Below are 18,527 nucleotides of genomic sequence, written 5' to 3'. Positions count from 1 at the left end.
GAATGTTCATTCAATCTTCATTCTTTTGATATATTCGTAGTTGAAAATTTTTCTTATGCTATTTTATATAAATAAATTCAAAAATTTTTGCCATTAAGATAAAGATAAAAATTATAAAATTTATTATTAACAAATTTTTTAATTAATGAATAATTAGAAAGTTTAAAATTAAAAAACTTTTACATTATATATTCGTAGAGAAAATATTAAATTTTACATATGAGAAAAGTTGAAAGAATAAAAGATAAAAGACAATTATTATACAAACGGTATTTTGAAATGTACAAGTAATAATAAGTATGAAAAAAATAAAATAAATATTAATAACATAAGTTATTATAAATAAATAACAATTTGAAATTAAAGAAATTAGGAATTCGTAGAGTAAAAAATAAGAAAAATAAATGATATAAATTCATACCAAACACTTATTCTATGTAGAAATAATATTTGAAATGATGTGAATTTATATTAGAAATTGAAAAAATGTGTTAAAAACCTTAAATGTTATGATCAAAGTTAGTAATTTATAATGTATATTTAAGATGATTTTTTTTTCAAACAAAACGACTGGAGTATAATAATAAAACGTTTTATACTGTGTTAATTTGACAAGAGAAACGAGAAAACAATTTGCAACAGTCATTCTCGAATCGTAAATGTTTTCAGTTGAGACTGCTTGTCTCTGTAATTGCGTATTTGACAAGAAATTTGTGGCTTGAAACTTTATGTTTGGACTTAATACAACATTCGTAAAATTTTCTTCGGATTTTTATTTTTATTAATTATTATATTAATATTGCATATATTTTTGATAATTCTTAGATAAAAATCCTTCGATAATAAAATAAAATAATCAAATGAATTACTAGTTTAATTATTTTAATATGTAATAAGTAAATTTTATATACAATTAATTAATGAAAATGAGAATAATTTATTATTCAGAAAAATTAGAATAAATTAGATTAAAATGTTTTCAAATTTATAACATGATAATACATAGCGAGTTTAAATATTTATAAGTATTTTTTTTTGAAAAATATTAAAAATATTATTTTTTCTTTCGAAGAACTTTATAAAATATTTGTTCAAGGAAAAAAAAAGACATTAAAAATATTTGCAATGAATTAACAAATAATCACAGGTGAAAAACAGACAACAATCTCAAATTAAATAAATGAATTCGAGAAATAATAAATGCGTATAACGTTTACAAAAAAATCATTGATTTTCTTATCTCATGAGCAATCGAGATTATCAAAGCGAAGTTGTAACAACGTGCGAAAAATAAGGGATAATAGGATTACACGAAGGATTCAGATAAAACTTTTGATAAGATTATACCATAGAACGATATCGAGCTCGTTTGTTACATTTTGTTATTATTATTATTATTTTCTATCTTCCATAGATAAATCTCTTTGATACCACGTGAAGCTGCAATTATGCTGAGAGGATAGTTAAGAAAATAATTAGATATTACTTTAACAAAGAAATACTAATTCTTTTTATGCGTAAATCTTTTGTTCTCTCCATATTATTTTTATCATATTATTTTTCTTATATTGCAATTATTATTATTACTCTTTTATTTTTTCTCACATTGAAATACAATCCTTTAATACTGAATGAAGGTGGAATTATCTTGAGAATATAATTATTTCAAAAAAAAATTTAGATATAAAAAAACATTTTTTTTTATTCATCTCTTTGTTTATCTGTATCATTTATCGTACAATTATTCATATTATCGGTCATCAAAATATCTCTGAATTTGTTATTTTATATTCGTGATATTAAAATATGAAATAAAAATATAAAATATTTGGAATTCATATTATATATAAACAATTTTTAATAATAGTGTAATTTACTATTAAACAATTATATTTATTTGTATAATAGATTTTAAACATAAAAATGTTTTTTCATAGATTTATAAATTCGATTCTAATCGATGAAAAGAAATAATTTATTTATAAAATTTATAGCAAAGTATATACGAATATATTTTGAGAATAATTTGCAGCATCCTAACTTTTCATTAATAATCTTCATATCCTTTTTTCCACACACATTCTTATTCATTCTATCATAATCCTTTTATTATTATATCTCGTTTTTATAATTTCACTAGTTAGTATTGCAAAAAATTTCAGTTTTTCTCAATTATGTTCTAATTTGTAATTTACACTCAACGAGTCATTGTTACAAAAAATTCCTTATAATTATTCTTCGATCTATAATTTACTTTTTATAATTTCAATTCATCTTGTGTTTTATATTTCATAATTGTTTGAGATTATAATAAGAAAAAAGCGCTTTAACAAGTTAAAATTTATGGACAGAGCTGTCGATACCATTGTTAATTAAATCTCGATAGATTGTCACACCAGTTAGATGAAGCGAATTTTCGAGAAACGAATGACCGAGTTCGATTCAATTCCTCCATTATCTATCGCACGAACTGAGACTTGGAACTACTTAATATCATCGTAAATTATTTTCGATCTTTCTTCGGGACATAACAATCGTTAAGATGATATGTAAGAATAATGATTCTTGCTCGTGACCTAACCACCCGAATATTACCGATTTTATCATTTAATACAACAATCCCATTTACACGATTCCTTTTATAAAGAAGAGCAAACAAATATTATACAAAATATTACACGAAATTTTATGAATTACACATTATAATTTAAATTATAAATTCGAGAATTGATTTCTTCCATAATATTATTTAATATTACAACTAATAATCATTTTTTAATATATTCGAAAAAGAATATTAAAAGATTTTAAAAGTCGAAATAAAAATAAAAATTGTATTATGTATAAAAATATTTATTGAAACTTATTTATTTATTAAATTAAGCAATTTAAGTTATGTTAGATAAAGTGAGATAGAGACAGCTAAATAGAGATATGAGAAACATAGAGTTATTTTACTCCATTTATATCTTCTTTCATCTAATTTCAATTGTACACAACTTTAACAAAATTAATAAAATAAAGTCTGAATCGATATTTTCATATTTGTTTTGTGTTTGTTTTAATCTCTATAATCGATTCTAAAAAAAATATTACAGATATTAATATCCTATATATTTAGTTTTATGATTTGAAATATTTCTAAAATAAAAAATAAAAATTTTACAAAAAGTTTCAATGCAAATATTAAAAATAATAATATCTGCATGTTTTTGATATTTACAAAAAAATAATTAAAAAAAACAAAAGTTAATTTTTTTTACAATTTCAATAATAATATTAAACTATTTAATGTTGTTATATAATTATTTAATTAATTTCTAAATAAATATTAATATATTTGAATTTGTTATCAAAATTTTGTTAAGTTATGTTTTAATATTTTTTATCAATTTAATTTATTTATCAATTTAATTATCAATTTAAAATCTATAAATTTTTTCACATTGCATTCTTGAATTTGATTTTATCAAAAACATTTAGATCGAATGACGGTATCTATATAGAAGTTTAAAAACTTTATGATCGTTTGAAAACAGACCATATTAAAGTCTTTTCTTAGATTAAAATTGTTTTCTCAAGAGATTAATCTTTTATCAACCCAGTTGTAAAATCTAGTAAAAGCGCCACGTATATGCATCAATAAAACGAATAATAATATTATTAGATATATAATATAATAATAAATAATTATATAATGTATTAGAGAAATGATATACAATATTATGAAATCTGAAAAGTTTTCGAGTTTTCAAATTTTGAAAATTTTTGCAATTTGATTCAAAATTGTTAAAATGATAAAATCTAAAGTTTTATTCCTTAAATTAATAATTTTTTTAAAAATAACTTACAAAAATATTGTAACCAATATGAATTTATTTTTATTTCATTGATATTTCATTTATTTGAGTTTTTGTTTAGAGTCTTGATTCATCTTAATCATTTTAATACGATTTCAATAATTTATATGGAAGTACAATGAATCATATAAATTTAATTTTCTGTAATTTTCTATCAAAAAAATAATTGTTTTTATTTTAAATTGATCACGAATCTGAATTTGATGAATTTTAAAAATTTATTAAGATTACAATTTTTGATAAAAAATCTTAAAAGAAAGCAAATATTCTAATTTTCGAGATTTTAAGATTATTTTAAAATTTTAAATTCTACTTAGACAAATTTAAATTTAATTTTTAAATTTAAAATTTAAATTTTAACTCGTCTCTAATAAATAACTTAAAAATCCTCTCCATCTTCGTCAAGATTATTCATAGAAATTCGTATCACTGAAATTCCAAACATTTCGCTCATAGTTTCATTGGAAAAATCTCACGTATTTACAATACAGGAGGAGGAACGATGGATGAATAAACTGAACAACATTGTATCGATGTTTTCATATCAGACAGAACATAAGTAACTATATACATAATAAAACGATTCGAGAACAATCACGAGAGAAAGAGAAACGACGAGTGTCTTTGCTTTTAAGTCTCAGTCATTGTTTGGAATGGATGAATATTATTTTTTTCTTACGATCGAAAGGAGTCACATGTATGCAACGATGATATTTGCTGTGATATAAGAATTCGATATTCGTGCACAGATCATTTAAAATGACGTTATCGTCTTACGTCACTGGAGGAGCATCTAGTTGTAGTAAACTTACTTATATACTTATATACTTATATATGAGTAAAATGTGGAAAGAACCGGGTTTATCTCGTTAATTTGCACGATTTTCCTTGAAGATATGTTCATGGATTGTCGTTTGATATTCTTAGCCAATAATAATCATTTATTCCAGTATAAATAAGGAATTAAACGACGATTTATATTTATTGCGGTTTTGAAATACATACAGTGAAAGGCAAAAGTATTCGCAAATTATTTTATCTAATCTAAAAACTTTGATTTTAATGAAATTTTATTTGTATAGAGTATAATGAAATTATATATAAAGCGATTCATTTTTTTTTTTAGCTTTTATGTTTGGAAATATCACTTTATCAGGGATAGAAAGTCAATTTTCAAAGTTTGATCATTTTTTTTTCACATTTCGAGTACAATTTTGCTTAGGAAATATTTTTTATACGATAGAGTGATAGTTTATTAAAACTTCAATGTTTTGTAATTTAAAGTTTTACTCCATCTCGCATTATTACAAAGTTTTAAAAAACCGAGAAAAGAAAAAAACAATGATGCTGTAAAGATTGATTGAAGATACAGAGAGAAAAAGTTAATTAAAATTCCCTTATAGGGAAATGTTCAAGATGAAGAAGATCTGGAGAGCAAGAGAAATAAAAAAAAAATATATATATAAAATACATGAATCATAATACATAAGTCATATTATATACATTTCTAAATTGTAATATTACAATTTATGTAAATCTCTTTCTAAAATATTCACATATACGGACAAATAATATTTACCATTATATTATAATGATTGATTTTTCTCTCTCAATGCAATATAAATTATAAAAGAAAAATTGTTTGTAATGCTATTACTTATTACGCTTGACATACGCACAAAGTTCCATTAAAAACAAATTTTCATTGGTTTTGGTACGATTGATTCTCGTTGATTGAGCTCTCAAAAAATATATGAAAACTTTTGTCTCTCACTGTACATACGTAGATGATAAAGGAGAAGTAGTGTCGCGGTAAATTGTGGTCATGAACGACAACCACGACTCAGTTAATTAGCAAATGATTCATTCCTCGTTGCATGGTTGTCGACGAAACAGTATTATTAAGACATATGTATGTGCGGTACGGAGATTATGCTTAATGTTTCTGGACTTTCTTTATTTGTTCTGGATATTTGTTAACATGGTTCGTGTAACATTATCTGTGATTCATGATAATCAAGAGCATCATTTTATTAAGAGAGCGAGAGATTTATTTTGCAATACAAGATTAATTTTTGTGCGTTTGTTTCAAATTTAAATATTATTTTCTATATTTGTAAAAATTTTAAGGAACTGACATTCGTGTTTATAATTTTAAATTTTGAGATTTGATATAATAGCGAGAATTGTAGTGATTAATATAGTTTTATTTTTTCAGAAATACATGTTTATTAAAAAATATCTTATCGAAGCAGGTTTACAGATTAATCTTGAAGTGTGCATTACATTTCATTTTCTATATATGTCGATGCGAAATATGGAACGTCTGGGAAATGATTTGATACATATATATATATATATATAAGTTAGAAACTTTTCGAGATATTCTTCTTTCCTCGTGAACATATCGAATTTGCATCGAAATGGAAGATAGAAACTTTATAAAAAATTGGAAGAAAATTCGATGATAAAATGAACGTCCATCTTTATCTTGGTTATTTCTTTATTATTTTTTTCATCATATTTCCATTATATCTAGAATCATATTGATAAGAACTATTTTTCACTCATTTTAATATCAATATACAACTAAATTCTTTTTATCGGATCACTTTATATTTCTTAAATAACATAGCAAAAAAAAAAAAAATAATAAAATATTTAGATATATAATAATTTGATAAAAAAATCATGATTTATATTAGTAATTAAATACATTTGAATTGTATCGATATTTAATTATCGATATAGGTACATGTCGAAAATAAATCATTTATTTAAATTAAACATTTTAAATAACATAACCATAAAATAATTATAAAATATCATCACTAATTATGATATTTATATTAATATTATAAATGTATATTGATACATAAACAATATCTTTTGTATTGTTAATTATCAAACCACTTGTTTTTACATTGTTTCTTGATTTCCAGCTAAGCAAACATTTATTAAGACAGATTCTTAGATAACAAATTCAGACAGAAATTAACCAATCGCAAATTTTATGGGAAGTTGGTGATTGGTTTATTTCCCTTGCGACCTATTACGTTACAGCAAATACAGATTATATATCGAATATTCGAAATTTCGATATTTATGAATAAAATATCGATATTGGAATTGTATACATAAATATCGATATAAAATATCAATATTTGAAAAGTGTTGATATTCGGAATATCGATATTGCATCGCCCTTCACTACACAATGTACACCAAACGTAGAAGTTTTATTAGAAACAAATATCGTAAAGAAATAGAATATTTTATAATATCATTTTATATTATTATAATATAATGTTAATTTTTATAATTTTTTAATTCTTTCGTTAGGATCCATACACTAACCAGATTAATTTCGAAACTGACCGAACAAACAGTGTATCATTCAAATGTAGAAACTTGTTCCTAAAGGGAACACCGAAACTTTAGTCTGGTGAAACACATCGCTCCAGAGACTTGTATTCTTTGAAAGGGAATAGCGTATCGTTGTGTTGCAGCAACGCAGTTCAGTGTACCCTTAATCTAATAAAACGGATCCTATGTTTTCTCCGGCTGATTCATGTTGTGCATGCGCTGAATAAATTCGCAGCCTTCATGCTGGTGATACCATGCTGAAATATAGTTCCTTTCGTCCACTTCGCGATTGCAAAATGTTTTACGCAGTTCCACGGGAGATGCTGCGCAATATATAATTATCTGAAGGTGGATTCAATTGTTGTTCGAAACTGGAAAATACTGGTTCTTTCGTAACCCTTCTTTAAATTCAAAGCTAAACAACGAAGACATGATAAGTCCATTTGTGTTTTAGCCGATTCTTATATTTACTATTTATTTTTTTAATTGAAAGAAAGTGAAAAAGTTATGAAATAAGTTGAAAAAATGTTATGAGATTTTTAAAATTTATTAGAAATTTGGAAAATTAATTAGGTACGAAGATGCGAATCCTGCGAAATATGTAAGTAATTATAAATTTGATAATTCGAAATTCAATGACAATGATGGAAAATAAATAAAAATGTAAAATTAAAAGAATTTTATTGGATGAAGAGTTGTAAGAATTGCATTATACATAAGATTTTCAAATAAGAATATATAAGAGTAGATATAGAGGATATAAAAGATAAAAATACGAAGAAAAACAGACTTGACAATTTTTCAGAAACGTAGAATATGCATGACGGAATTTATTTTCATTAGAAATAATGTAATAGTGACATTTTTAATTGCTAAATTGAGTCATTGACGTAAAACCCTCTTATTTTTTTTCATTATTACATGTACGAATAATTCTTCGAAAAGAATTAATATTTATTTAATTCTTTTAAATTTGAATTTTATTGAATTATCTCATCATAATATAACAATTTTTTCTTCGAAAATCTAAAAATTTTTATTTAACATATATAAAATCTTCTGTATTCCGTTATAATACGGAATTGAATGTTTTATTTTGATTGAATAAACAAATGGCTTATATGTTATTATTTATGAGAATATTTTATTTTATAAAATGTCTATTCTTATTTAGAGTTAGAAGTATAGAAACAGTTGTAGTAGTTAACATAACATAAAATTATCTCAATCTATATTCATCTCGCTTCATTTTAAATTCAACGCAAATTTAAATAAGTCTTAATCTAAATTTTTGTACATCAACTTTTCTGCTTATTTTACCTCCTAAAATCAAGTCTTCAAATGTATCCAATAAATATATATTAACTATTGTGTACATTCTAAATTCAAATGAATTAAAAATTGAATATCCAAATAAATAAATATGTAATAAATTGTTTTACTTCTTTCAAACTTGATATCAAGTTATATTATATTATATTATTGACTAACAATATTTTTATAATATAGTATTTAGAAAGCTTAAGTTAAGATAACCGAAAGATTTGCAAGATTTCGAGAATAAAACTGGACAGAGCGATTCATGTGAAAAATTTAAAAGTGTAGAGTCGCTCAAGTTTCAAACGATTTTTCGATTCCTGGAGTGTTACATGATGCCATATATGAAAAATTCACGTTGCAAGCCTTTTGGCACAGATCTGTATGAAAATCGTGAAATTCTCGTTTAAAGGACAGAATTGTGATGCGAAGTGAAAATATAAATATAAAAAAAAATTTAATTATGTTATAATAAAATAATCTAATAATAATAAAATCAATTTCGATTTGATTAAATATAACATCTTTGTAAATAATTATAGATAATATAAATATTTTGCAATAATATATAAGAAACATTTTATTAACTTCTTTAAGATTAATATAAATATTAAAATATACACATACAGTAGTTACGAAAATATTTGAATAATATTTTTTTAAAGGAAAATTTATTTAATTTAAAAATTATAAATATTTTAAAAGTTTATATTTATATAGGATATAACGAGTTATATACAGTGCAATTTTTTTATCGTTAGAAAATTTCTTTATTCAAAATCTTTTGAATAAAATTTTATTGCTGATATTATATTTTCATAATGGAATTTTATACATTTAAAATATGTATCTATATATCATTACGAAATTATAAAGAATTAAGAAGTTTTGAGGTATTTTTAATATTTTACTTTTTTATGATATTTTTTACAATATTTTATGATATATTTTGCTAAAAAAAATCTGGATATGTTTGCATATAATCTCAATACGTATCTTATATTAATAGTTTCAAACTTAAGTTTAATAATATGTATATATTTATATTGTTAACAATTTTATGTATTTACAGCTATTATATATATTATATAATATTATATTATAATATTAATTGTTATTAGCAATAGTATCCTTATATCCTTTTGAGATTATGTTTAAATTAACATTAAAAATTAAAATTATTTCTTTTATTATTCTTCAAAAGATAGAAAATTTTAACTTTAGAGATTAATTCAATAAAAATTCTTTTAAAAAGAAGGGATATATTGTTATGAATCTTTTAATTTTAAATATCAAAGGATAGCAATAATCAATGATAAATTCTCAATTATATCTGTAAAAATTAACGTATAAACATAAGAATCTTGATACGAAGCGAAAGTAATGAAGAAAAGGAATTTAAATCCATCAGATAACAGGATAATTTTAATAACACCACAAGCTGACAATAACCGATGATAAATTTCTAAAATCACGGCCGTTCGGTCTTATCTGCATTATCTTTATTGCCACTCACTCTTGAGCCGGGTTTCCGGGATTCTAATTTAAAATTCTTTCGGGAGACAGCTTTATTGAGAGACAACAACGGAATTCCAATAAAAAGAAAATCGGAAAAATTCGAATAAATTATCCTAGAAAATATGCAAAATTATTATACATTGACATAGAAACAAAAAATTTTTGGAAAAATCGATGTTAAAATATTTAAACGTTTGATTCTACGTTGACAATTTTGGAATCAATTATTTTTATGATTATAAAAAAAATTGAAGAAATTTTAGTTTAGACATTTTTTCGTGATCCTCAGTTGATTTTCATATTTTTCAATTCACTTGTAGTAATTTTTAAAACAATATTAATAAAATTAATTTTAAATTTTGAAAATTCTTATAAGGATTTGTATATAAATAATTTGTAATATAGTTCTTTAACGAATTAATTGTTAAAATAAAATTTTTATAGATATATTTGAAACATAGATTACTTTAATATTTGTTATTTTATTTGATACAAAACAATTTAAATAATAATCATTATATATAAATAAATATATAAATAAATTTAATTTATTTCTCGAATAAAAACTTAAAATATTTATTTTCAAATTTTTTTCAAATTCAAAAATGTCCAATTCTAAAAAAAAAATCTAAAAAAATATGTTCGATTATTTCGAGAGTATACAATTGTGTTTACAATTGTACCAACTAAGAGAAATTTCGAAGTAAGTTTATCGATCGCAAATCGTTCTTTCTTTATTTCACTGAATCGAGAACAAGATAGACAAGAAGAAGACATGATGAAACGAAAGAAACGAAGCATAATGGAGCCTCGAATGTTTCAATGGAATCAAATTCGAGGAGGGTGCATCTCGTGGCACGTGACGTCCCTGATTTTTTGCCCTTTTGTACATAACCTATTTCGTCCCCCATAGTCTGCTTGTTCCATCTTATCCGCGTGATTCCGCTCGTTTTACCTTTTATTCGACTGTGAAGGCGACGCGTGTCCCGAATGTCGCGGAACGAGGATCACCGACTGAGACGAATTCATCCTGATCGATACGAGACCGTCCGTGAAAAACACTGAATAGTTTACGTGGAAATGTAGGCAGAAAGCTGACGCCCACGCGGGTTTCGAGGCCAAAAGAATAGAATGGAAATTATGAGGAGGAATTTTTTTTTTTGGCACAAATTGAATTTAATAAATCGATTATCCTTCGCGTAAACACCAATAACATTTTTTAGCATCACTCAATGATTCTGATTTTCTCTCGTGATAAAATCTCTGGTAGAAAAATTTATCTTGGAATATAAGTCAATAAGAATTATGTCGAATAATGATGAACCAATTAGATTTAAAAATCTTTCGATTTAGGAAGATAGCAAAATTTAAATTTGATCTTAAGTGAAATGGTACTTGGATACTTGGATATCCGGATATTGATATAAGGATAAAGATGGAAAGTATTACAGATGAGATAGAAAGAGAATTGAAGATACTAATGGGAATTTAATTTATTATAGACATGCAAAAGTAATACATAAAATATTCGAATGAAAGGAGAAAATTTTAAAAAATGATTCTCGAGACTAATACAAATACAAAAAATGTCCGTTAAAATTTATTTTTTCAATTTATAAGTTATTTAATTATGCGCTAGATAAACTGAGACGAAGAAAGAGAGAGAGAGAGAGAGAGAGAGAGAGAGAGAGAGAGAGAGAGAGAGAGAGAGAGAATATAATAAAGATAGAATTATTTCAATCTAACTATCTAATGTAATCTATCTAATGTAAAATTATATTGCTTTATAAAAACTATATTGAAATTTTTTTTTGAAAAATAACGAACATTTTCGCATATTTTTATAATTTTTGTGTTTATTCATTTTTATAAAAACATTTTTTAAATTTTCTTTTTCGACTTCATCGAAATGTTGTATAATAATTTTTTTTTTAATTAATTAAATTAAATATATCTTTAAAATAATAATAAATGTTAAAAAATCTTTGTTAGTATAATGATTATATTGCCATGAATTTATGGATTTATAAATTTGCATTAAAAACTGAAAATTCTAAGATAGCTATATATTTTTAAATGCGTAATTGAATAGAGTTGAATGCCAATATTGGTTCTTATGTTGGAAGATAGTGAAAAGTAAGTTTATAGATATATCTCATATATAAGTATTTCGGTAATTATTGCACAAGCGAATTCTATTGGCGACTGTCCATAAGTAAATACTTTTTAAAACTGGTTTTTTGCATTTTTTGACAGAATATATTTTCCATTACAATTAATCTTGAATAAACTTGAGTGATATAAGTCATTGCATCGATTTTGAAATATTTTATTATTGGAAAATATATTTAATTTTGTTTAACAATGTATGATATAATGTATAGATTTTAAAATTTTACAGAAGATTTTTTTCTTATAAAAGCATCTACTATTGAATCTAAAATAGATCATTAAAAAAAAAGAGACAATATCGATATCTGAAGAAGAATTGAAAACATGGAGATCAAAAAGAAGAATATCCTTGAAACGAAATAACGCATGAGTTGATGTATTAATTTAAATGTATAATTATATTTATTTATACATACATCTGGAACGAGTGATAATAGACGAGTCGTATGTAAATCTTGTAAACTCTTTGCGAATATTTATTTTATACATAAAAGTGTATATAATATGCAAAAATATAAAATATTCAAAGTACAGCACTCATTATCTTTATCAACAAATCTTTATTTAATTTTCATTTATTTAATTGCTTTCGTAACATGAATTTATATAAATATCCAAATGTGCTATCATTTACATTACTAAATTGTATATTCATAAAAAATATCAAAAGATATGAATATTATCTTCAAATAGTATGATATTTATAAAAATGGTTCCTGAAATTTGTTTCTTAATTTATGGAAATAATTTATGAAATGGAAATACCAAAAAATAGGATATAAAATTAAAATAAGATAATAATCTTTCTTTATTTTTATAACAATCATTAATAATACACTAATACTAATATCAGGCATTGGTAAATTATTTAATTCGTTTTTAATTCTCGTTTAATGAAGCTGAATCATTTTTGACCCATTATTTCCAACAATGAAAATGATATTTAACATCTACAACTCAGATATGAATCAAAAATAATCCAGATTGGCCATTTTTGGGGTAATTAAGATGTTTATTATATTAATCAATATTTTCAATCTATTTATTTTTAAATCCATTTATTTTACATACAGAGATAGATATTTTTAAGAGTTTCCTTTATAAATCTGATAACAATAAATTTTTGGATTAATAACACTTTTTCAATATCTTAATAATTTAATTATATCAAACGACTACAATACCTAACTATATCTTTTGTTATATCATTTATAAAATAATTACAAATATTTCGAAACAACTTTTTTAATGAATCGATGATAAACACGAAACTTAAAGCACGAATTACATTCGCAACATAAAAGGATCCAAAAATCTTACTATCGATTTCACGAACCAACTTCGAAGAACTCGTAAATCGTGGAACAAATAAGCAAACAAACCAATTAATGTCTTCGCGACTTTACTTACTCTTCCCATTCGATATTCCTCCCCCGGGAATTAACCTAAATTTAAAGTCGACGCAAATAATGGGGTCGTCCGTAAACCGCGCTCGATAAATTCACCACCCATCCCGAAAATATTTTCATCTCGCGCGAAAGAAAGCCTATTTTCCCCCTTGTACGCGACTCCAGTGTGACAGGGCGGTCGGTGATAATTAAAAAATTCAATTTTCCGTGTTAACGCCGCGACCCGAAATTCCACGAGCGAAAATACGAAGGAGGATGATGATAGGATTTTATAATTTTTTCCGCGTGCTTGTCCCCGCTTGGCGGCAGATGCTCGAGAGTGTTGAAGCAGTGGTTTGGAGAATCCTCTCGAGCCGCGAAAAACGTCGTCGAAAACGAAAGGTTCGCTAATTGGAGAACAATCCGCGAGACGCTTTTGCCTGGAACGGCTTGTTAGGTGACCAGTGTTGAATTAAATAGACTAGTGGAGAAAATTTATAATCGCTTTCTTATTGTTCTAATTATAAGTCGAAGTTAAATCAAGCAGGCTCGAGGATGAAAATTTGAGATCGCGGTGTTAAATTAAATTAGGATATTGGGAGTATAATTGATTTCTTATTCTTATTAGTTAACAGATCGAAATTAAATTAAATAGGCTCATGAATGAAAATTTGCAAACACTTTATTATTGTTATGTATTATTTAAGATTAGGTTGAAATAAATTCTCTTTTAAATAATAATTATACAAATAAGATTTTTGTATTACTTTTTACAATTTTAAAAAATTTTACAATTAACATCCAATCTAAGTCTTCTCTAATTTTGTGTAAATCGAATCGTTTCCAAATTACATTAATATATATTTATTTTAAATACATGTTTTATTTTAAATAATATTATTTGAAAAATTCTTATATTTGAAAGATAAATTATTTTAATATTTCTTATTTGATTTGATACTTCGATATCTGTTATTTCATTTTTAGAAAAATATTAAGATATTTTTTTTGGTATAATAGAATAATTTTTCTATGCAGAATTTCTATCTTTCAGAATCAATTTTCTAAATATAAATATATAAATATTTTTCGTCGTAACTTTTCTTAATCTGGAGATAAAATCTGTATTTTTTTTTTGTATAAAAAATTTTATTATTTCCTATCTTCTACTTTTTTTATTGTTATTTTTAAATTAATTAATATTAAACATGTACATAGATAAACAAGTATTAATCTTACAAAACAAGATTTTAAAATATATTTATAAACATTTTTATTTCGAATCATAAATAATTAATTGTTATAGAAAAATTTTTTTTATTTTCGAATTTATAATTTAATGGTATTTTTAAATTATTGTAAATTTCTTACTCTTGTATTTTACATAAATCAGATTATCTTAGATTTTTTTATTTTGAAATATATCTTAGAAAATATAAGTAAAATTTGTCAATATTATTAATTTACTGAAAAGATATACATTGATTATAAAATTAATACGAACTTTTATGAAACATAGAACAATTAATTATAAATAAAATTTTGTATATGTACAAACATTTTAATGTAAAATTAAATTCTAATTGAAAAATGACATTTTTACATAATTTTTATTTTTGTTTCAATTTGACAAATTTTAACTTTTCTTTTCAATTTTACAATCATTTTTTAATTTTAATATACTAAATATGACTTTTGAAATCATTTTTTTCCAGATTTTATATTTTTTAAAAAGGCCAATGTTTTAATCTAACAACAATAATAGTTAATCAATTTTATAAAATATAATTGATACGAAATAAAATAATTATTAAATTATATAATGTAAATATTTTTTTTATTTATTATCTCTTTCATATTTGCAATCTGTCAAAAAAATATAACATAAAAAGCAAATATATGTAATTTTGTTTGTATAATGTCATTGTATTTGTTTAATTAGTTTATTACTTATTTCAAAATAATACAAATATGAATAATAAATTTATTTATTTCAATATATATACTTATTTTTGTCAACATCAATACTAAGTTTCAGAATTTTTTAAGCTTCATTTTTTAAATTCCTAAATTCTGCGGTATGTATAGTAATTTCAAACTTTTGGCTGTTAGTGTATATATTGGATATCTGGGTGATATCACGTAAATTGGATTGAAAAACTTTATTCTTGACCGATATGTTACGTAATTATATGATGAATTCGATTACAACTCGATGGTATACAAACGAAAATTACACCGCGTGTTATTCGAATAGAGAGTTGTATTAAAATTTATAGTTTATATATTTCTTGTTTTTAGAAAAAAACTCAAATTTTTAAATCAAACATGAACATCTTATTTCCAAAAAAATCTATATTTAACTACAATTTAAAGAATCAAGCTTTTATTGCTTTTAATCCATTATAATATAAAATAAAAAATTATATAATTATAATTTTAAAAATAAGAATCACAAGTTCCTTTTATTTTTAATTCATTATTTTTGTCATAAAAATATCTAATGAGAATATCAAGTTTTAAAAATTATTAATACTACTTTCTGTTTATTATAAATATTATAGCGTATAAAATTTTAAAGTAATATTAATTATTCGAATTAATTGGAGAACAAATTCAAATAAGCGATCAGGAAAATAATAAAATTTATCGATATACGAAACAATTAAAAATTAAACAATTCTTAAATACAGATGTGTATTATCTTAATTTTTTATTATTAAAAAGAATACAGTTAATTAAAGAAATGTATTGCAAAAAATAAATTATCATTTTTAAATACTATTCCAAGATACGTGTTCCAGAATGCAAATATTTTTTAGTTTAAATATATTATATATACATTCATCTTATACTCGATATATTATATTCGATAATTGAACAAAACTTTTAATCACTTTTCATATAGAAATAATTATTTAAAAAATTTTCTAGTAAAGGAATTATTTCTTTTTTTTTTAAACACTTTTTAATAGCTTTTATAAATGAAACGATGAAAATTTTTATCTCTTCTCCTATTTCTTTCAGAAGAAAACAATCTTCTTTTTCTGTATTTCATAACTGTAGAAGAACAAAGTTAACGAAGTTAATTATCAGAAAAAAGTTAAAAAAATCGTGCAAATGTTGAATGATAACATCTTCATACAATTTTTATTTGTTTTTAAGCGTAGGAAAATAATATTGTATAACATTAAAGTTGAAGATCATATAAAATTAAATATTTTATCTCTATTATCTATACCTTTTCTTTTTTTCAAAGATAAACAAAATGTTTTCCCGGTCATTAACAATAAGTTTTATAAATCTAGAATAAAACAATTCTAAAGGAATTTTTTTACATAAATCCTTGGTTTTCGTTTATTTACACTCGGAGAGAAGCACCCTTAGGAGGAGTAATGAGTTTTACAAGAGGGTGCAAAGATAAGAACTACCTGAAAAATCCTTTTTTTTCGAGAATCTTTTTCATCGTTAAAACTGGAAACACCGTCGAAATTGCGAAAATATTCGAATTCAGAATTTTTTTTTCTATTTTCTTTTTCAGAAAAAAATCTCGTTTCAATTAAATACTGCGAGTGTTCCCTATTAATATTTAATGAGTTCGTGATAGCATACATCTATCAAAAAATGCAAAACGATAAATGATATATATTTGCTGATATATATTTGCTTTTCGAATGAACGAAGATATGTATTTGAAGGAAAAAGGAAAAAAAAAAGAAAAAAAAAGCATGGAGCAACAGTGATTATTTTACGGTTTTGCGATGCTGCAATACTTTTAACCTTTACTGCAATACTTGTGACCTTTTGAAACGAGCATGAAAATGAAAAGTACAATTAATAACGAACATACGTAATGATTACTGCATATGTACTAATTATCGAAACGATGTGATAAAAACATCAAAAATTTATATTCAAAAAAAAAAATATTATAAAGTGTGATTTGTGATTATCACACATTGAAATACAAATTATCATTTTAATGTGTGGTGATTATTTATAAAAATAATTATTTATCACGCTTCGTGTTTGATAATTTTTTAATATATTATCAAAGTTATCAGTTCGAATAATAATAGGAAGATTTTACTTGGCAGTCGTTATTCGTTAGTTATTAACAAAATTATATTTCTTCAAAACAGTTTAGTTAAGTTTAAATTAGTTTTAATTTAAGATTTATTATTTATTACAAACAATAGATGACCGGCCGCTTTATAGCAGCCAAATTAAGAAATTAAGAAAGTTTTCCAAATGCAAGTCATTATATTTAATGACTAACAATTAAATAAATTTTTATTTAATTATTTTATTAATATTAATTTGACATGAAATGAAATTTAGAATTAAACTAATAAAAATTTATTTAATTTTTTATTTTATGATTTATGTTAGATTAATAATTTGTGAGATTAATAATTTTTTGATAAACAACAACTAAAAAAAGAAAAACGCTATTCAGAATGCTATTCTGTGTGATTTTTACGACGATATTTAAAAATTATCAAGATCAAAGGATAATATCTTTTTACAAATATTTATCTACTATTTTAATCGAATTTAACGAGAATTAAATACATTATGAATAAAAAACAATAATATATCATACAACTTTTCACGCATTTCCTATTTTTTAAAGACACGTGGCGCTTAACGTTTCTTGTTTGCGTGTGAAACGCTCGTAAAGAGAATCGTATTTCAAGGCATCGCTCGTAAAATTAAACTATTCTGTCAATCTTGAAATGCTTATCCTATAAATAACACTTCTATGTCCAGGTGCAAATGAAGGTTTTCTTTGTGCGCCAGTGACGGATGTATTTTAAAAAAAAACTCATCAAATATTATCTCTTACTATATCATTTATGTTGAAACCAAAATTACTGTAAACTTTATCGATATTCCTATTACA

At 23.3% G+C, this 18,527-nt stretch overlaps 1 protein-coding gene and 1 long non-coding RNA gene across 2 annotated transcripts in view; one reads left to right on the top strand and one right to left on the bottom strand.

Annotated features, from left to right (window-relative positions):
* The window catches only part of LOC108000089 (protein GDAP2 homolog), an 89,855-nt gene that overhangs the window by 58,375 nt on the left and 12,953 nt on the right, over positions 1-18,527 (bottom strand). The window lies entirely within an intron of this gene.
* LOC133665953 (uncharacterized) lies at positions 5,678-7,480 on the top strand. The gene is made up of 2 exons (XR_009829434.1): positions 5,678-5,937; positions 6,079-7,480. It is a non-coding gene; the product is annotated as an uncharacterized LOC133665953 (long non-coding RNA).

The sequence above is a fragment of the Apis cerana genome, linkage group LG4 (assembly GCF_029169275.1).
Source record: "Apis cerana isolate GH-2021 linkage group LG4, AcerK_1.0, whole genome shotgun sequence".
NCBI lineage: Eukaryota > Metazoa > Arthropoda > Insecta > Hymenoptera > Apidae > Apis > Apis cerana.
The sequence above is the reverse complement of the archived record's forward strand: the minus strand, read 5'-3'. Positions and strand labels throughout refer to the sequence as shown.